Raw genomic sequence first — 21,767 nt, 5'->3', positions numbered from 1 at the left:
TAGTCCAAAATCAAGAGATTATAAACCAACATTTGATGCACGGCAGGGTTAGTGTCACCCAGAAGGGATGAAATGAAGAGGTACATCAAAGCCTCGGGGTGGGGAAGTTCTTCAAGATAGTGGGGATCAAGTCACATTTCTGGGAGAATTGAGCAAGATAATACAAGAAATTCTGCAAGCAATCAACATTCAGTTCTGGAAGGGGGCCAGCAGAAGCTAGGCAAGAAGATTTAGGCCTGGGCCCTCCTTTCATCAGAGACACACAGAACTGAGCTTTCATAAGGGAGCCAAAGTCCAATTAAACACCCAACAGCAGATGGTGGTGTAAGAAACAAAGTCTAAAGCCTGATGCTTACATAGTTTCCCAGGGGCCCAAATCAATTCTAGAAGCAAAGCACACACTAGGCTACTTCCAGACTTCTACCTGGTAAAAGAGAATGGCTCTCACTGGGCCAGAGCTGTGTAAGAACTGAGACTTCCTAGCCTGACACCATGAAGTGAAACTAGGACAGACGAAGGGTACCCAAGTACTATCCCTGGCCTTTCCAGCAGGAACATAGTACTTCATTTTATCGCTTCTCGGCCTTTTGGCTAAGATCAAGTGGAGTACTTCATTTTATCCACTGTCCCCCTGGGATAGCTAAGTAGATACTGTGTAGTTTTACAAATGGATATCACTCAAGTTCCAATAGGTTGTTACTTTCCAGAAGTCAAAAATTCAAGAGTAATTCAATAAAATCTAGGTGGGCCTGACACCTACCCCAGTGCTTTCCCTGCACAGTCACACTATTGTAGAATTCTCTCTGATAACTCAGTTGCTGAACTAGTTGACTAGCAAGGATCTTGATATCTATTTTGCTGTGTAAAGCTGTAGAACTCCTATTCTGAAAACCATCAAAACAGGAAATGGGTATTCCTGAACTGCTGCTCAAATGAAGTAATCAGCAAAGTCAGTATTTAGTGCCCCAAACTGTTACTTCCTTTGTAAGTTTAAAAGACACTAAATAAGCAAAAACAAAACAAAAAAATACTAAAAAAATAAAATAACCACTGACTCTTTAGTTTATGTGTACACACACACACACACACACACACACACACACACACACCTCTTAATAAAATTCCTGGATTTGAGAACAGTTTTTAAACATTCAGGCAAATGTCAAACTTACAATGTCCAGAGAGCTTTTCTTTTCACATGACACCCCTGGAAAACTGACCTGAAGATTACTTGGTAGGCTTGGCATATTGCACAGAAAAGCAGTGTCTTACAAAGAACAAACTCTGTGAGACAAAAGGCATCTAGACAGCCTGCTTTCCCTGAATTCCAGTCTTTTTATGCTGAAACCAACTAATTTATGAGTCTTGAATTCCCCTCCAGAGTACCATAGATTCAACAGCAGAATACCAGAGCTGAGATTCTCAGAAAACCCACATGAGCTGAAAAATACAAATAGCAACAGTATGATCCAGTCCCCAGATTAACATCAAACAGGCTTAGACACAGACCCACAGACCACAGGGGTCAGCAGTGGCAGACTCTGCTTTCCATTCACTCACATTCATTCAACCATTTACAGAGCAGCAATGTGTCAAGCACTGTGCTAGATGCTGGTGGTTCAAAGGTGAGCTTAAGACTACTTCATGTAGGTCAATTTTAGTTAAAGCTATGGAAGCTAGAAGCTACTGAATAATTATAGTACTGTGTGATAAGAACAGCATACTCTGACACAATCTACAGAATCTTTGTCAGCTAAGGAGCTCAGAGAAGAGAACAACTCATTCGATCTGCTTTGTGATGAGAAGGATATCTTCAGGCAGAAATGGTTTTGGGGGTCACTCTTGCTCCTGATGTCAAATTGTGGTATAGTAAAAAAATATATTTGGTCTTTATCTCCAGTTTCTGGCACAGAGCTCCTAAAACCCTTAGAAATTCCTGAGTGACAGAAGTGTCTTTTGTTATTCATAATGAGTCCCTTTCAACCATACCTGAGCTTATGCTGAGGTGACTATTGGTGAGCTCCTAGATAGCTTCAGGATTGGGGGTCAGTTGCCAGAGGAAGCCACCATGTGATTAGAGGGTAAGAACTATCAGCCCCACCCCCAACAGCCCACACCACTGACCTCCTGGGCGGGGTGAGGAACTGGAAGTTGATTTCAATCACCAATGGTAAATGATTTAATCAGCTGGAATGGACCTAAGGTAGACAAGTGCTATCCCTGACCTCTCTAGCAGGAACATAGGTATTACTTTATTTTATCCATTTATCTCCTTGAGATAGCTAAGTAGATACTATTTCAGTTTTATAAATGGATATCATTCAAGTTCCAATAGGTTAAGTCACCTTCCAGAAGTCAAAAATTCAAGAGAGGGTGCCTGGGTGGCTCAAATGGAGACACGTCTGCCTTTGGCTCAGGTCATGATGAGATTGAGTCCCTCATCAGGCTCCCTGCTCAGTGGGGAGCCTGCTTCTTCCTTTCCCTCTGCTGCTCCCCCTGCTTGTACTCTTTTGCCCTCTCTCCCAAATAAATAAATAAAATCTTTAAAAGATTCAAGAGAAATAAAATCTAGGTGGAACTGACATCCAGGTCCATGCCTTAGTAATGAAGCATCCATAAAATGCCTAAACAGCCATGTTCACGGAGCTTTCGCATTGGTGAACACACGGAGGTACTAGGAAGGTCACATGCCTGGAAAGAAAAATGGAAGCTCCTCAAGATGCATCACCCCTACACACACACACACACACGCGTGCGCCCCTTGCCCTAAGCATCTTTTCCATTTGGAGTTGTATCCTTTATAATAAACATGTAAAAGTTAGTAAAGTATGTTCCTGAGTTGTTCTAGTGAGTTATCAAACTTGAGAAGGGTCATGGGAACTTCTGAATTTATTACTGGTTAGTCAGAAGTACCATGACTTTTCAGTTGGCATCTGAAGTGTGGATAGTCTTTGTGGGACTGGGTCCTTATCCTGTGGGGTATTTGTTAATTACATGTATAATGTACTATATAGCATGTGTAATATAACTAGATGTATCATGTCGGAATTGAACTGAATGATAGGATACCCAGTTGGGATCAGAGAATCCTAGCCTGGATAATTGCTTGATGTCAGAAAACATCCTTGACAAGTCAACCTTCTTTATAACTGTTTCTTTATGCATCAAATAGCCACCTATTTGGAAAGGCCTAGGTCTTTCAGGAAGCTTATCAAGATAAATTTGTCTGATACACTGTGGTAAAGACTGCTAATTTTTTCTCAGTATCCATTCTCCCCTTCTTTCTTTTGGTAACTGAAACTCATGAACTTTAGCTGGGTACACAGCCTACCAATCAAAGACTGTATTTTCCAGACTGCTTTGCAGTTTGATATGAAGATATGACAGAAATTTAGAGGATGATATGCAAACACAGCAATATGTGCAACCTTTGGATCATGTTTTGACAAGAAAATCTCTTGTCCTCTTCCTTCTCTCCCCTCACTCAACCAGTAGGCTATTCCACAGACATGACAGTAAGGACCATATCTGACCACAAAGTCAACACACTAGGAAATGGCAAAGCAACAGGGTAGAAGGATTCTGGGCCACGAATGGCCTGCCGCAGAGCTGCCTGCTCACCTTTGGTCTGTTACTTGAGCCATAATATTTTGAGGTGTCTTGATTATGGCAACTTACCTTGTACCCTAAATAATATAGAAATAAATTTTCATTAAAGTGCAAGTGATATTACTTAATGTGTTATTCTTCCCAAAGTCACTTGTACCTGGAACCCCAAAATCAAAGAATGTATAAAGTCCAAAGGAAAAATATCTTAATGGTATTTCAGACCCAGTCACAGGCCAGAGGTTTTTGGTTTGGGTTTTGGTTCATTTTTGCTTCCCTTTGAATCTCAGCATACTAATCATTGCCTACTCTGCCACTCCTTTAAGTTTGGGCCTGACTCTTAAGCTCTCACATATCGGGTTCTCTCCTTAGTAGGTGATTTCCTTAAGAACAGGAAGTATGCCTTACTTGTCTCTATACAACTAGTTCCTAGAATATAGCATATGTTCAGTAAACATGTATTGAATGCTTCTAGCGAAGGTAACCACAACAGCCATATTTCCTTAAAAAAAAAAATTCCTCCACATATAACTTTTATTCTAATAGTGCAAAAAAGTAAATGACCAAAAAATAATGACAGAATAGGCTGACATTGTTGGTTGAAACTTGTCAGGCTGTATGTTTAATGATTACCCATGGTCTTTAGTTGTCATAATGATCCCATGATGTATATACTATCATTGACATTCCCATTTTATGGAAAAGATAACTGAGGCTCAAAGAAGTAAAAAAAAAAAAAAAAAGAGGAAGAAGAAGAAGAAATTAAAAAAAAAAACTTTCTCAAGATGTTACATTTAGGAAATAGCTGAAATAGGGATTTTTTTAAATATAAAGTTTTTTTATTTATTTGAGGGAGAAAGAGAACAGGCAGTGGGGAGGGGCAGAGGGGGGGAGAGAGAGAGAGAGAGAGAGAGAAGCAGACTCCTTGCTGAGCAGGAAGCTCAACTCAGGGCTCTATCCCAGAACCTGGAGATCATGGCCTGGGCCCAGGGTAGACGCTTTACTGACTGAGCCACCAGGCACCCCTGAAATAGGGATTTGAACCCAGGATTGCTTAACATTAAAAGACACTTTCTTAGCTACAATGTAGTCTACCATATTAACCTCCACAAATGGCCTGGTAATGTGTAGGGTGGCAAGGGAAAAAAAAAATCAGCCTGGTTTACGAATGAGTTACAGATAATTAAGCTAATCTAGATTAGGTGTTATGAGAGAGCCAAATTAATATAAATTATATCATACTTGTAAAAACTTCTACTAGTTTCCTGATCAATGAATATCTCTACCTTGAAAATCTATTCATGGGGAATTTTTTAAATCTGGTCTAACCCTGGGGCGCCTGGGTGGCTCAGAGGGTTAGGCCTCTGCCTTCAGCTCATCATGGTCTCAGGGTCCTGGGATCAAGCCCCACATCAGGCTCTCTGCTTAGCAGGAAGCCTACTTCCCCCTTTCTCTCTGCCTGCTGCTCTGCCTACTTGTGATCTCTGTGTGTCAAATAAATGAATAAAACCTTTGAAAAAAAAAAAATCTGGTCTAACCCTTAGCATAGTTATTTAAAAACTGAAGAAAACTGCCTGCCCTGGAATGTTCATAAAGACTGCTATTTTGCATAAATATTTCAGAGAAAAGTGGAAAAAAACAGCATAGGCAGAAAATAGACTTTATAGGACCAGTTTGAATGTAGTATCTGCTATCAAGCATTTTGTTAATCAATTATATCTCTAAATTTGCTATTTTATAAAAATATTCAAACCTAGATAAAAGTAGAAATAGCTAAATGAAATCAAATGTACCCATTATTCAGATTCAACAATTATCAAGCTAATATTTATTAACCATATCATGAGAACTGACATTCCTATTCCCAGACATCAGTAAGTATGTTCACAGAAACTAAAACTGGTAATGCTGAAACAAATCTAAAAACTCGAGTCTAACACTCTCTTTTTATAGCCAAGAAAATCAAGGACCTGAATGAAGAGATGATCTAATCAAGGTCATTCATAAGCCTTTATAACAATCAGTTTTCTGGGATGCCTGGGTGGCTCAATTAGTTAAGTATCTATCTTCAGCTCAGGTCATGATCCCAGGGTCCTGGGATCGAGTCCTGCGCCAGGTCCCCTGCTCATTGGGGAGTCTGTTTCTCACTCTGCCTGCTGCTCCCCCTGTTTGCATTATCTCTCTTTTTGACAAACAAGTAAATAAAATCTTTTAAAAGATTTTTTTTAAAATATCAGTTTTCTAATTCATATTGCTATTTAGTGTTAAACACATTTTAATTTACTAGAATCCTTTGAAAACAAGTAATGAACTTCAGTAAAAGCCTTTTCTCTATAAATCCATTAATACAGACTAGGTTAGTCTCCAAATATAAGTCTTTTCTACCTAAATATTTTCCATAAATATAAGTTACAAAACAACTCTCCCATTTATCCCCTTTCAAATATAAATGAATTATAAAATAAACAGTTCTTCAATCAAAAGAATTCAGAGAAACAATCATATGGAATTTTACCATAACATCATGATCTTTTCCAATTTGTCTCTTGATAATGCTGAGATAGGAACAACCACATAATGAACTTGTTAATTAACTATTAACAGGAAACCAGAGTGTACACATGTGTGTCCTCAGATTGAGGCTTAATAAAATTAGGAAGTTAAGCTCTAGCTGGAGATCAGACAACCAGCAGAAAATTCCTTACAGCCAGGGCACATCATACTTTCAGGAAAAATAAAGATCAATAACACATATTAATTTCCTCAAGTTGTCACTCTATTAGTGGCAGGCATATGGGTTCTCAAATGCTTAAGCAGGTTACTAAACAGGGTTTCAAAATCATCTCATCTATTATTCTTTACATTTAATTTAGAAAAAAACCACAGATCGTATGGGTCATAGTCACTGCATATTAACATGTGACTTTAAAGTGGCTATATTGCCTGAAAAGAGAAGAGCTAGATCTTTTACACTAATACTGAGATGATCTTCTGAGTGGTATTTCAGATTGGCAGCACATCTTTGAAGAAATGTTTTCTTTCTTTCCTCAGACCATGACCTACTTTCTCCCTAGGTTACTGCCATTTAGTGATTCATTGATTCATCCAGTCGGTTACTAATTCAGCAAATAGTTATTGAGTTTGTGTTTGGTCACGGGGCTATAGCAATGAGTGAACAAACTCCTGCTCTCATTGAATTGACTTTCCAGTAATGGAGATAGATCATAGATAAAGAATCAGAAATACATTAGGTCATGATAAATGCCATTAAAAAAGAGCAGGGTAAGATGTTAGATAATGATGGGTGAAGTGAGGGAAAGAAGCTATTTTAGAAAGGAAGATGAGGAAGGCCTTTGTAGGAAGAACCTGAATAAAGGATGGAGAGAGTCATGAAGACGACTAAGTGGAGAGTGTTTCAGGCAGGTGGAATAGCAAGTGCAAAGGCCCTGAAGAGGGACCGTGTCTGGTGGGCGGATGCTAGGAGGCCTGTGTTGCTGGAGCAGAATAAGCAGGAAAGAAAGGAGGATAAGTCAAAGAGGTAGAGGGGACAGTTTGTGTGGTGCCTCCTAGGCTAGTTTAGTTTGACATTTTGTTCTGAATGAGATAGGGAGCCACTGGAAGGGTCTGATGTTTGATCAGGGAAATATATACAATTAGTTCTGTTTTAAAGATAACTCTGGGGGCGCCTGGGTGGCTCAGTGGGTTGGGCATCTACCTTCGGCTCAGGTCATGGTCCCGGGGTCTTGGGATCGAGCCTTGCATCAGGCTCCCTGCTCAGAGGGGAGCCTGCTTCTTCCTCCACACCTACCCCGACTCCAGTTCTCTCTCGCTATCATTCTCAAATAAATAAATAAATAATCTTAAAAAAAAAAAAAAAAAGATAACTCTGGCTGCTGATCCCAGGACTCTGGGCAGATGCTTAACCCCCACCCAGGGGCCCCTTTATACCTGAAACTTATAACACTGTGTATCAACTATACTCAAATAAAAAAGAAACTTGGAGGGGCACTTGGGTAGCTCAGCCGTTAAGAATTTGTCTTCAGGGGCACCTGAGTGGCTCAGTGGGTTAAGCCTCTGCCTTCAGCTCGGGTCGTGATCTCAGGGTCCTGGGATCGAGTCCCGCATCAGGCTGTCTGCTTGGTGGGGAGCCTGCTTCCCCTCTCTCTTTGCCTGTCTCTCTGCCTACTTATGATCTCTCTCTCTCTCTGTGTCAAATAAATAAAAATCTTTAAAAATAAAAAATAAAAAAGTTTAAAAAAAAAAAAAGAATTTGTCTTCAGCTTAGGTCATGATCTCAGGGTCCTTGTATCAAGGCCTGCATTGGACTCCCTGCTCGGCAGGAGCCCTGCCTCTCCCCCTGCTGTGTACCCTCTCTCACTGCATCTCTCTCTGTCAAATGAATAAATAAAATCTTTTTATAAATAAATAAATAAAATATATGTTTTTAAAAAAATTTGGAGCACCTGGTAGAGCATGAAATGCTTGCTTTCAGAGTTGTGAGTTTGAGCCCTGTGTTGGACAGAGAGATTACAAAAGGAAAGAAGGAAGGAAGGAAGGAAGGAAAGAAGGAAAGAAGAAAGGAAGGTGCTTAAATAAATAAATAATGTGGAGGGGTTTTTTTTGGCAATCCTTCTTTCTTGTGTCACCAAATTGTTGCGTGATATCCAGTTACTGCTAGTTTTGGGTGCTCTTTTTGGTACATTTCCCCCTTATTTGTTGTATACTGGGTTTAAAAGTTGAGAGCAAAGTTACGTACAATTTTGTTTTGAGCTACTCTCTAGCATACATATATGACACATAGAAGAAGACACAGAATAGCTAAAAGAAAATGAACATATACATACTAAATTGATCATACTAGTTCCATATCTGAATATAGTATCTAAGGGCATTAATCTGGAGTCATATTGCCTGGGTTCAAATCTCAGAAACATCATTTACTAGCTATGCGACCCTGGAAAATGTACTGAACGGGGCGCCTGGGTGGCTCAGTGGGTTAAAGCCTGTGCCTCCAGCTCAGGTCACTATCCTGGGCTCAGCAGGGGAGCCTGCTTCCTCCTCTCTCTCTCTCTGCCTGCCTCTCTGCCTACTTGTGATCTCTGTCAAATAAATAAATAAATTTTTAAAAAAAAAAAAATGTATTGAACATCCCTATGCTTCAGTTTCCTCATCTTTAAAATGGGGGATAGTAATAGGGTTTACATCATAGTAAGAATTAAATGAATTTATATGTACAAAGCATCTACTATATGCCTGACACACACACAGGTAACCTCTGTATGAATTAGGTGATGGAAGATTTTGATCAGAAAGTAATTAAAGCTCCAGGATACCAGGACGGCTCGGTTGGTTAAGCATCTGCCTTCGGCTCAGGTCATGATCCCAGGGACGGAGCCCCACATCAGGCTCCTTGCTTGGCAGGGAACCTGCTTCTCCCTCTACCTGCCAATCCCCCTGCTTGTGCTCACTCTCTCTCCGTGAAATAAATAAGTAAAATCTTTAAAAAAAAAGGGTAAAGCTCCATCTGTCATTTACTTGTCAGTATTTCCCCTTGCTACCTACTGGGTTTAAGTCTCAATATTAGCACCACTCTTTTGAGACAAGCTCCCAAAGCAGGAATTATTTTCTCTAAAAACCCCATTGATATTTACCTAAAGTACTCAACAGGTCTGTGTGGGAAAGAAGCAGTGTTAGTTTTTCACATTTGTACTGCATGACTAATTCTTATCTTGAGTATTCTGCAAAGTACAGAGACTAGGACTGGTAAACTCTAGTGATGTAAAAGGAATGAATATGTGAATATGTGGATGCATGCATAAATGAAAGAAAAAATTCTAGAAGAGGGAGGATAAACATAATGAAAAAGTATCAAAAGGGAGGGAAATGAGAAAGCAAAAACTGCTAAGCCACCAAAGATCTCATTCCCCCACTCGGCAACTGTTCCTAAGCCTTGTGCATTTTTTTTTAAAGAGGAACCGTTTTCTGTAAATGCTTAACAGAAATCTCTTAAGTTCCACTGTTGATACAAAAGAGGCCCCTCCTTTGGAAAAAATGAAGTTCAGAATGTCTCAGGATACAATATCCACAAATAATTGTAAATGCCCTAACATGAAATAACAATAACCAGATCCCTTCCCTGGCTTATCAATTCCATATGCCAAATTGGGTTACAGAAACTCAGGGACTCAGATGACAGAATAAAGGATTGTGAGGAAGCCAATGTAGAAAAACTGTTAACATTTTCACTTCTCGCTAAAGGTTGGAAAACTTAAATTAGGGGCAAGGGGTAATGGAAAATATCTTACAAATCTTTCAAGTAAAATTGGTCACACATGTAAAATTGATTTGTAATAACTATTAAGAAGTGTCATTTTTTTTTTCCTGAATAACCTCTGTGATGAGGTAGCCATGCAAATCTTTACAAGCCTTTATAAAGACCCCACTTATGCCCAAAAGTCAGATAAGCATTGCAAAAGATACAGATGGGTATACAATATCTGAAAAGTACATGAAAATGAGAGAAACTAAAGGACAGGTCCAGGATGGTATGGAATCAAGGGTTAAACTACTGAGGATGGATTCTAAGGGCATTCAGAAGAGGCAGAAAAGGGTGAGTACAGACTACTCTCCTGAGCTCCAGACCATCATATCAAATTGCTTAGTAGAAATTTTTACCTGGATATTTCACAGGTGAGTCAAGCTCAACATGTCCAAGTATGAATTGATCATCATCCTCCCCCACGCAGAACTGGTCTTCTTCCTCTGTTTCAGATTTCATAGAATGGCACTGCTAACCGTTGCTAATGCCAGATAAGATAATCCTAGTTCTCTCCCCTCATTTCATCCACCACAATCAATCTAACAACAAATTCTGTCAACAGCAATTCCTAACTACTTCTCAAATCTGTGCATCTCCCTGTATTCCCACCACCATTGCTCTAGTTCCATTATCTTCTTCATGATGCCTCTCAACTGGGCTTCCTGCCACCGTGCTTACCCTCCCTCCAAAGCATTCTCTACTTAGCAGTCACAAGATCAAAATGCAGATTGGACTGGGTTATTCTTCCATTTGCAACATATTCTACTGCTCTTCAATTTTAACACTATAGGGTTCATGACATACAAGGCACCCCATGGTTGAGCCTCTACTTATCTTCCTGACTTGGATTTTTCACCTCTCAGTAAAACCATACCAAACATTTGGAATTTCCCCAAATACACCATGAGTTTCTTATGCTTCATTGCCTTTCAACTGGGAGCTCCATCAAAATGTAGTAGGGCAAGCATGTAGGCAAGACTTTCAGTTAGGGAATACTTTCAATAATCCAAAGAGAAAATAATGAGATCTTCCGATTTATCATTCAAAACTCCACTCAAACATCATCCCCTCACTGAAACACATAGCCTGAGTTTCCATAGACACATATGGAAAAATTCTTCCTGATATCACAGCATTAAGTAGAATGCATCATAATTGTCTCTATTTCTCTACCTCCGTGAACTGGGCTGTGAGCTTCTTGAGGAAATGAAATATATTTTTATTTATCTCTATGTCCTTGGACTCTAACATACAGTGCATAGCTAGTGGGGCCAGAGAGATGGGTCTCAGGAAGGGAATTATGAGGGAGGACTTGAATTGTCTGGGAAAGCAAAACCTGATATGGTCCAGCAAATGTGGTTTTTATTTGGGACAAAGTATCTTGATTGTGTATAAATTTGGGCTGCTTTTCCCTTCATTTAATAGATTAGTGATATTGGCCTTCCACATCACCATGACCCTTTTACACTGCCACATTGCTTGACAATTCTTATTTGTTATGTCACTCAAATATTTAATGACACAGACAGAATCTAATTCCAAGCTACATAGATACTGCTTACTATGGACACCTTGGGGAAAAAAACTGGATAGCTATGAACATTCTATTACATAAAGTTTAGCGGGATTTTCTTGTGACCAATACATGCCACATTTAATTTCTTAACTACTGTCTATGATATTTAATATGAGGAAAATTCCCGTAATGCCAACCATTTGTTTGTATTTCCATAAATGTCAAATTAGTACCTCTCCCTTCTCCTCACCCTTTATTCTAGAAGAGCCCAAAAAGAAAAAATCATCTCTAAAATCATAAGACATATCTTTTGTATGAGTCTCTGTCTACAATGGCACCCTTCCTGTGTCTCTCCTCTTTAAAGAACATACTCTTTTGGGAGGAGGAAGATGACATTGGAGTAGGAGGACCCTAGGCTTACCTTATCCTATGAATATAACTAGATAACTATCCAATCATCCTAAATACCTCAGAAATCAACCTGAGGACTACAGAACAAACTCCACAAATAAAGGGAGAGAAAAGACCACATCAAACAAGGTAAGGCAGAGAGGCGGTTTAGGGGAGAAATGGATTCTGGCTGCTGTGGAAGAGAGGGAGCCATGGTTACAGAGAAGAGCAAGAGAGAGAGGAATACATAGGGAAATGCTCAAAGAGAACATTTCCACATAGCTATTGGCTTGGAAAATGAGAGGGTTTGAATTTCATGAGTTCTTTCAACTAGAAGGCCTAACGCTGGGGGTTTTAAAGTTTAGTGAAGTTGATTGGGATGGAGCCCAGAGGGAATAGTGCTGCTCTTGGAGAGAAGGCAAGAAAAACAAGCCAGGGGCACACAGACTGGAAACAGCAATTAGAGGAGTGTCTGGGGCACACAGTGGGGAGATTATTTGTTCTTTTATGAGCATGTCCCTGACAGGCAGTGTTCAGAGAAACCTCTCCCAGAACAAAGGAGTTGGCATGTGCCATTTCCCTCCTCCCACCCCTCAGCATAAACACAGAGCCACCTGTGGGAAACAGCAAAGCACAGACACCGGCTGCTGAAATTGCTTACACTAAGCCCCACCTTCTTGTGCTCCAGGGAAACTACCTTTCTGAGTTACACTTTGTCCCAGCCAGGCAGCCCCCTCACCCAGAAGATCAGCACAAACTCCTGCTCATATCACAACTCCCAACCAGAGAGTTTTGTAGGGCCTCAGTTCCAGTGGAGGTGGTGTCAGGTCTCATTTCAAAAGCAGACCAGAGAGCACCTAGTTAAAACTCACCACGTGCAGGCCCTGGGAACAAATACTGCTCAACCAGGTGAGGAGAGCCTCTGTAGACAACTGGCCTGAAGGATAGAACAGCCAGAACACAACAGCAGAGCTGAAGCAGATACACTGAAGACAAACTGTGAAGTGTCAGGCCTATGGTACTACACGATCTCTTCTTCAAAAGGCCATTACTTTGAGGAACAAGAGACATAACTAGCTTCTCTAATACAGAGAAGAAGGCAGAGACTTAAACAAAAAGAGAAAAACAAAGAAATTTATCCCAAATGAAAGAACAAGATAAGGTCAAGCCAGAGATCTAACCAAAACAGATATAAGTAACATGCCTGATGGAGAATTTAAAGCAACTATCAAAAGGATACTAAATGGACTTGAGAAGACTAGAAGACAACAGTGAAACCCTTACCCCAGAGACAAAAAAAAGTTTAAAAAGAATCAGAGATTTTTTTTAAAAGATTTTATTTATTTATTTGAGAGAGAGAGCATGAGTGGGGGTGAGGAGTAGAGGGAGAGGGACAAGCAGACTCCCCACTGAGCAGGGAGCCCAATATGAGGCTCCATCCCAGGACCCTGAGATCATGACCTGAGCTAAAGGCAGACACTCCACTGACCGAGGCACCTAGGCACCCCAAGCAGGACATTTTTAAACAGAATCTTTCCTAACCAGAAGGGAGTGGCATGATATATTCAAAATGCTGAATGAAACAAGTCTGCAGCCAAGAATGCTCTATCCAACAAGACTATCATTCAGAATAGAAGTAGAGAGAAAGAGTTTCCCAGGAAAACAAAAACTAAAGGAGTTCATGACCACTAAACCAGTCCTGCAAGAAATATTCAAAGGCACTTTGAGTGGAAAAGAGAGACCAAAAGTGACAGTATAAAAGTAGGAAACACAAAAGCAGTAAAAATTAATATTTCTATAAAGAAAACATCCAAAGAACTCACAAAAAGGACATAAAATATAAAACCGTGTGTCGAAAATATAGGGAGGAGAGAAGTAAGGAATGAGTTCAAGCTGAAAGACCATTAACTTAATATAGACTGTTACATGCATAACAGGTTACATATAAACATAATGGTAACCATATATTAAAAACCAGTAATAAATATGCAAAGAATAAAGAGAAAGAATTCCAGGCATATCACTAAAGAGGTGAAAAACCTACACTCTGAAAACTATAAAATATTAATGAAAAAAACTGAAGATGACACAAAGAAATGGAAAGATATTCCATGCTCATGGATTAGAAGAACAAATCATTAAAATGTCTATACTACCCAAAGCAAACTATACATTTAATGCAATCTGCATCAAAATACCAACAATATTCTTTTGCAGAGCTAGAACAAACAATCCTAACATTTGTATGGAACCACAGAGACACCAAATAGCAGAAGCAATTTTGAAAAAAAAAAAAAAAAAAGCAAAGCTAGGGGCGTCTGGGTGGCTCAGTGGGTTAAAGCCTTTGCCTTCGGCTCAGGTCATGATCCCAGGATCCTAGGATTGAGCCCTGCATTGAGACTCTCTGCCTCAGAGAAAGAGGGGGAAGTAGGCTCAGCAGAGAGCCTACTTCCCCCTCTCTCTTTGCCTGCCTCTCTGCCTACTTGTGATCTCCATCTGTCAGATAAATAAAATCTTAAAAAAAAAAAAGAAAGAAAAAAAAAAGTTAGAGGCATCATAATTCCAGACTTCAAGTAACATTACAAAGCTACAGTAAACAAAACAGTATGGTACTGGCAAATAGATCAATGGAACACAACAACAAAAAACTCAAAAATAACCCGAAAATTATGTGGTCAATTGATCTTCAACAAAGCAGGAAAGAATATCTATAGGAAAAAGAGAGTCTTTTCAACAAATGATGTTGGGAAAACTGGATATCAACATGCAAAAGAATGAACTGGACCACTCTCTTACCCCATACACAAAAATCAACTCAAAATGAATTAAAGACCTAAATGTGAGACCTGAAGCCATAAAACTCATAGAAGAGAACACAGGCAGTAACTTCTTTGACTTTGGCTATAGCAACTTCTTTCTAGATATGTCTCCTGAGGCAGGGGAAACAAAAGCAAAAATGAACTATTGGGACTACCTCAAAATAAAAATCTTCTGTACAGTGAAGGAAACAATCAATGAAACTAAAAGGCAACCTACAGAATGGGAGAAGATATTTGCAAAGGACAATACATAAAGAACTGAGAGGTGCCTGGGTGGCTCAGTCGGTCTACCATCTGACTTTGGCTCAGGTCATGATCTTGGGGTCAAGGGACCAAGTCCCATGTTGGGCTCCATGTTCAGTGGGGAGTCTGCTTTTCCCTCCCATTCTCCCCCTGCCCTCTTCCCACTCATTCTTCCTCACTCTCTGTCTCTCTCTCTCTCTCTCTCAAATAAATAAATAAAATCTTTTTACAAAAAAGAAGAAAAAATAATTGATACCACTCAATACCCAAAAAACAAATAATCCAATTAAAAAATGGGCAGGAGACATGAAGAGACATTTCTCCAAAGAGGATATACAGATGGCCAACACATGAAAAAGATGCTCAACATCATTCATCGTCAAGGAAATGCAAATCAAAACTACCATGAGATATTACTTCACACCTGTCAGATTGGCTAAAATCAACAATGCAAGAAACAAGATGTATGGGCAAGAATGTAGAGAAAGGAGAACTCTCTTGTACTGTTGGTGGGGATGCAATCTAGTGCAGCCAGTGTGGAAAACAATAAGAAGGTTAAAAGTAGAACTACCCTATAATCTAGCAATTGCACTACAGGTTATAAGAGATACACCCCAATGGTTATGGCAGCATTATTAACACTAGCCAAATCATGGAAACAGCCAAGTGTCCATCAACTGATCAATGGATAAAGAAGATATACTGAAGTATATATGAATATTACTCAGCCATAAAAAATTAGTTAAATCTTGCCATTTGCAAGGACATGATAGTGCTAGACAGTATAATGCTAAGTGAAATAAGTCAATCAGAGAAAGGCAAATACATTATGACCTCACTTATATGTGGGATTTAAGAAACAAAACAAAGGAGCAATGGGAAAAAAAGAAAGGCAAACCAGGAAACAGACTCTTAACTAAAGAGAATAAACTGATTGTCACCAGAGGGGAGATGGGTGAGGGATGGGGAAATAGGTGATGGGGATTAAGGAGTGCACTTGTGATGAACACTGGGTATTATATGGAAGTGTTGACTTACTATATTGTAAACGTGAACTAATATTACATTGTATGTTAATTAATTTAAATAAAAACTTTTTAAAAAAGAACAAATTCTTTTGAATTGTCTCCCACTTTGGAAGTGAAACAGAACTTGTCACCTTAAAATATGCTTCTTTGGTATAAGGATTTATTTTAGGCTGATTTTTTTTTTTTAACCTGCAGATTTAGGAAAAGCCTTTTACTCTCCATCAACTGTCTAAATTCTCATTTGAAAGGGAGCCTAAGCCAGAAGAACTATTAGCAGAGATACCTTTTTTCCTAAGAAACTTATCTGCATAACAGGGCAAACTTTGTTTTCCAAAAATCTCTCACCTTCTTGTGAATGGCCTTCCTCCGTTTTGTATTCCCAGAACCCTATCCCTTTCCTTGGCTCAGTACGTCTTATAAGCCTCAATTATCCGGCTGCCCTTTAGGTCTTATATTTTTATGGGACACCCATACATATGAAATTTGGGGTTTTTTCCTGTCAATCTTCTTCTTTTTTTAGATTTTATTTATTTATTTGAGAGAGAGAGAGAGTGTGTGTGAAAGAAAGATCACAGGTGAGGGCTGGAGCAGAGCGAGAAGCAGACTCCCCAATGAGCAGGGAGCATTACAAAGGCCTCAATTCCAATCATGGCTTGAGTCTAAGGCAGAGCTTTAACTGACTGAGCCACCCAGGCACCCCTCTTCTTTTAATCTTTGGTCAATTTGATTATTAGACCAAAGAACCTAGAAGGGATGAAAGGAAAATTATTCGACCCCTACAGTAGGCAACAACAAAGGAATCTTCAGTTGCTGGACACTGCTCTCTCTTGGGGCTGTTGCAGTTGTGAGATCCTGGGACCTATGACAAAAGCCAGCAGAAGTCTTACCATCTCAGTCTCCCAGATCTCTGCCTACAGGGTCTGATTGAAGTGAGAGTAATGAGAATTCTTTTCTTTTTCTAAATTTAGATTAGCAGAAGAAAATAGTTGGGTGAACTAGTTCCTTGGGTATAGACACTTTGGTAAAAGTGTGTTACAATGACTTTGTTTTCTATTAATGCTTTTCCTCCCAAAGATGGTCACTGTTTTCTTTTTTTCTCTGTTATAAAATTTGGCCAGAAAAATGTGGGTTGTATCTCACTTGCAGCTAGATATGGCTGGACAGAAATGTGGCTTGTACCCCATTTGTGGCTAGATATGTGTCTTTGTCTTTTTTTATTATTATTATTTTTGGAACTAAAATTTTTGGATTATGAGGACTGCATCGTTTTCACTCTCCTTTGGAAGTGTCTCTTTCTTAAAGACTTATTGGTTTGGTCCACTACTGAGATTAATATAAAATCATACTGGGCAATGGCCGATGATGGATCCTTGGAATTGGACAGATTCAAGAGAAAAAAAAAAAGTAGAGAGCGCTCATCCTAAACAAATGTCATATGGGTACCTTTGGAGAGACTGGGTTGAAATGAATACAAAGGAGTAGCAAGCCTTAGGGACTTCTTTAATAAGATGAAAGAACATAAATTGGATTTAAAACAAAAATTGAAGTCTACTCTAATGTAAATTCCTTCTCTGTGCTCTTATGTACACTTTTAAAATCCCCTATTCCCTGTTCCTGATACTTCAGGAGAACTCCTGTATCTCTGGACCCCTGGTCTAAAATCCCTACTCTCAAAATCCAGCCTCATTACCTCGACAAATTCCCTTAAATCCCCAAATTTCTACAGCTTCCCCAGAAAACCCCTTAAATTCCCAGCTGCCTGTTTGACTTCCCTCTCTTCATTAAGATTTACAGAGAGCACTCCAGCCTGATCTCCAGGCCCAGAGTACAAAGATCACTCACGTAAATACCAAAAGCCAGGAAATGTATGAAGCAGAAGCACCGGAGACAAGAGGTAAGACTTGCTTTGTTGCCCTTTACAACAAGGCCAGCTTCAGGCCTTCATATGCAAAGTCGTTTATGAATGCATCCTGGTTATCCACCACAAAGAATTCACATCCTCTAGACATCAGCCTAAGTGCTTCATCTTAATGGAAATTTACAGAAAGGACTCTGGCAAGCACATGTTTCTGATAATTTTTAGGTCATAAAACTGAACTGGATAAGAATTTTCCAAAACTAATGGAAAAAAGTGGATTCAAGCAGAACAAGAATTAATTACATGGGCCCAAATGAACTGATGATGATTACAATTTGTATGACTTTTTGTTTGAAATATTGCTGGTTCTTCAATGTTTTGTTTTTCCAGATTTAAGGAAACTTTTTCTCCTAAGGTACCTAAGACTTAGAGCAAATTGGTCGAGTGTACATTTGTAAACAAAAATAAAACAATTACTTGTTCTCCCTACCTGATCTCTCCAGATTTTGGAAACTCTTAGTGAGTCTTATTTTCATGTTAATATATTTATCTGCAAAAGTTCAATGAGAATCTGTTCTCTTTGTCACAGGACACAACTGGAAACATTGGTTATATTACCAAGGCTTTGACTACAATGTCAGATTTGAGAATATACATAGAACAAGATATTCTAAACAGCTTTAAGGAACTGAGGTTGACTTTATAGCCAAAAAGGCCCTGTGAAAAACAGCCTGGTACTTGCTTACAGGGTTGCCAACAGCCTAACTAGGGAAGTAAGGAAAATCACTTTCTGGCAGCTGCAGAAGACTCAGGATATTCGGGGGACCTAAAAAAGAGAGAAGTTTACCCAAATCTATAGGCATTGCAGGTGGATTCTGATGGCAAGTCTTTGTCTTGGCTTACTAGCCTCAAGAGGCTTTTAGAAGTTCAATCGGAGAGTCCTTATGAAAAGTTCCAGCAAAGCTGATTTAAAAGAGCCTATAATGATCAATCATTTTTCTTGATGTACTTACATAATCAGGCCAAATTTAATAAAATTAGACTTATCTTAGCAAATTAGTTATGCCATTATTTTCTTGGGTAGAAATGGGAATATTTGTAGAGAGAAAAAATTTGTTTCAGTAGAAACTATAGTACATACATATAGATTCTAGTTCTTTGTCTTTGAAATTTTATTATTTATCTTTAAACTGGACTAGATCCTGAATTCTAGTTTCTTTAAATATCTAATATCTAATTTCTTTAAATATCATATATGCTAACTAATATTTGTGATTTTTTTTTTTCTCATCCTTTTGACCTGGAACGACTGGGAACTAAAACTGCTACTTTTCCTAAAGCCCTCACACTGAAACTAGATGACTTGATATAAACTTCAGAGAAATCACCACAATAACTCATGATTAGACAATCTTCCTTATGCCTGTTGCTGTGTGCAGGACTCAGAAAGATTCCCGGACAACATCAATAAAGACATTCGAACTGCAAACCAGGAACATCTATCAGATTGCCACGGCCTGCCCTCACTCATTCTGAAGATGCTTTGAGCCAGACATCTAGAAATCTTGCCTGGCAGCTTTCAGGACTGACAATGACACTGGGTTTATAATTGACTTTAACCATTAATCTTTTTATTTTCTTTCTATATAAATTCCTCTGATTAATTGTCTCACTGCTTACACAATTTAAACCTAACCTTGAGAGCCCACCTGCAAGACCACCTCCTGAATTAAAACAAAACCATTTAACTGACCTATTCTCAAGACTGAGACTGGTATAATGAGATATACAACAATCTATCAACTGAACTTCGAGATGGCAAAATTCCTTATTTGAAGTTTCAAAGACTGGACTAAAGGGGAGCAGAATTTACTACCCCCAAATTTGTCACTTTGGCACGAGGATTATGTTGAGGTGAAGACAATCAAAACCCAGCAGATTCAGGTGAAGTTCTTACCCCTCCCCAACAACTGCCTTAATTTACACTGTAAAGGGGGCCTATGCCAGGAAAGAGTGCTATTAACAGAGATACCCAAGAAACTTTGCATAACAAAGCAACCTTTGTTTTACAAACATTTCATCTGCCTTCCTGTGAATGGCCTTCCTTACCTGCTTGTCCCCAGACCTCTGCTTCATTCCTTAGCTCAGCATGTTATATAGAAGCCTTAATAACCTCACTGCCTTCTGGGCTTCAGATTTTAATGGAGCCCCAGTACAAATGAAATTTACTTTTCTCCTGTTAACCTGTCTTATGTCGATTTGATTATTAGACCAGCCAAAGGAAGAAGGGAAATTTTTCCACTCCTACACTTCCATATGGCTGTCACACTTCTGTGGACCACAGATTCTTAACCCTAACAGACATGCACATACTCATTCCACCAAATAACCACTAAATAAGCACCAAAACAGAGAAAGATTTAGTGATGTGTGTTGCAAAAAGCACTAGACTGTGAGTTACAGGACCAGAGATTTGGCCTTTACGTTATCACTGTTACACTGGATACAAACTTCCTTTTCTCAGAATTTGTTTCCTCGACAGTAAAATAAGTTTGATGACCTTCAAAATTATATCCAGTTCTAACTCGTCTGAAAATTAGTTTAAAATAAAATTTGTTTTATTACAAATAAATTTATTTTATGCAACTTTTTAAAACAAGTTTTAAGAAAATTAAAACTTACCTTTCCAAATGTGTGTGAGATCCAGCCACTTCTTGTGAACTGTCTTACAAGCCCTATGTAAGGAGAGTAATATGGGTTAAAAGAAAATGACCTTACAGGAAAAGAACATTAAATGTGGTAATCTCCTGATGATATCTGTGGAAAGGAAATATTTCAAATAAATATTCTACACTTTTACAAAATGTTTCAGGTAACAACTTGAGTAGACTGGCATAGTTCACATTATTTTCCCTCTTTTTAGGAAGAATGGGTAATAGTAATACAAGTCGTCACTGAAATAATTATTACTGACAGGATAAAGAAACATACTGAGATATTACTCAGAGTGTCATGATACAATGTTTAGAAATGAGAGGAAACCACTAAAGGTTTGTTTATAGAAAATATATATTTCTAATATTAGTTAACCTATAGTTTAAATGCAAATCATGCCAGTACACTCCAACATTATATACAGACAACATGATTCCAATAAATATGATGTACCAAATGTAAAATACCACAGAAGAAACCTTAGGATTACTAGGTCTTGCTGCTACACTCAACCATCAGACAAATGAGACTTTATCCTATTTATAAACCTCTCTAGAGAAGATTCCACAGCTTTCCTTAGGAACCATTTCCAGTGTTTCACAATCTTGATTCCTCCTTAAGTCTAACCAAAATCTCCCATGGCCTCTTTTAAGTCTACTTAGTCATCTAAGAATAAAGAGAATATTTATTGACTATCCTCTGCATCTGAGTCATTGACATTTTAAGACAATTATTAAATTATCCACAAGGCTTCTCTTCTGGGTTAATGGATACTATCTCTTCAACATTCCCCAAAGAGCACATTTCTTATATCCTGTGATGTATTTGCTTTTCAGGATTATCGTAAGTTCTGCCTGGATTTGAGGTTTTGTTTGTTTTTGTTTTGTTGTTGTTGTTTTTTAAAATTTTATTTCTTGGGGTCCCTGGGTGGCTCAGTGGGTTAAAGCCTCTGCCTTCAGCTCAGGTCATGATCCCAGGGTCCTGGGATCAAGCCCCCCTCATCGGGCTCCTCAGAAGCCTGCTTCCCCCTTTCTCCCTCTGTCTACCTCTCTGCCTACTTGTGTTCTCTGCCTGTCAAATAAAGAAATAAAATCTTTAAAAAAAATTATTTCTTTATTTGAGAGACAGAGAGATAGTGAGATAGAGCAAGAGCAGGGGAGAGGGAGAAGCAGGATCCCTGCTCAGCAGGGGCTTGATCCCAGGACCCTGGGACCAGACCCAAGCTGAAGGCAGGCACCCAACCAACTGACCCACCCAGGCACCCATGAGTTTC

At 39.0% G+C, this 21,767-nt stretch overlaps 1 protein-coding gene across 1 annotated transcript in view; it reads right to left on the bottom strand.

Annotated features, from left to right (window-relative positions):
- The window catches only part of IL13RA2 (interleukin 13 receptor subunit alpha 2), a 69,928-nt gene extending 48,959 nt beyond the window's left edge, over nucleotides 1-20,969 (bottom strand). Inside the window, exons 1-2 of the mRNA XM_047716780.1 lie at nucleotides 20,948-20,969; nucleotides 20,462-20,514 (exon numbers count right to left, since the gene is read on the bottom strand). The gene's annotated coding sequence lies outside the window, so the exon portion shown is untranslated. The remainder of the gene's footprint in view (nucleotides 1-20,461; nucleotides 20,515-20,947) is intronic.
- Nucleotides 20,970-21,767: the final 798 nt, after the last annotated feature.

Source organism: Lutra lutra, chromosome X, assembly GCF_902655055.1.
Source record: "Lutra lutra chromosome X, mLutLut1.2, whole genome shotgun sequence".
NCBI classification, from domain to species: domain Eukaryota; kingdom Metazoa; phylum Chordata; class Mammalia; order Carnivora; family Mustelidae; genus Lutra; species Lutra lutra.
This window is presented reverse-complemented; position numbering and strand designations above follow the sequence as displayed.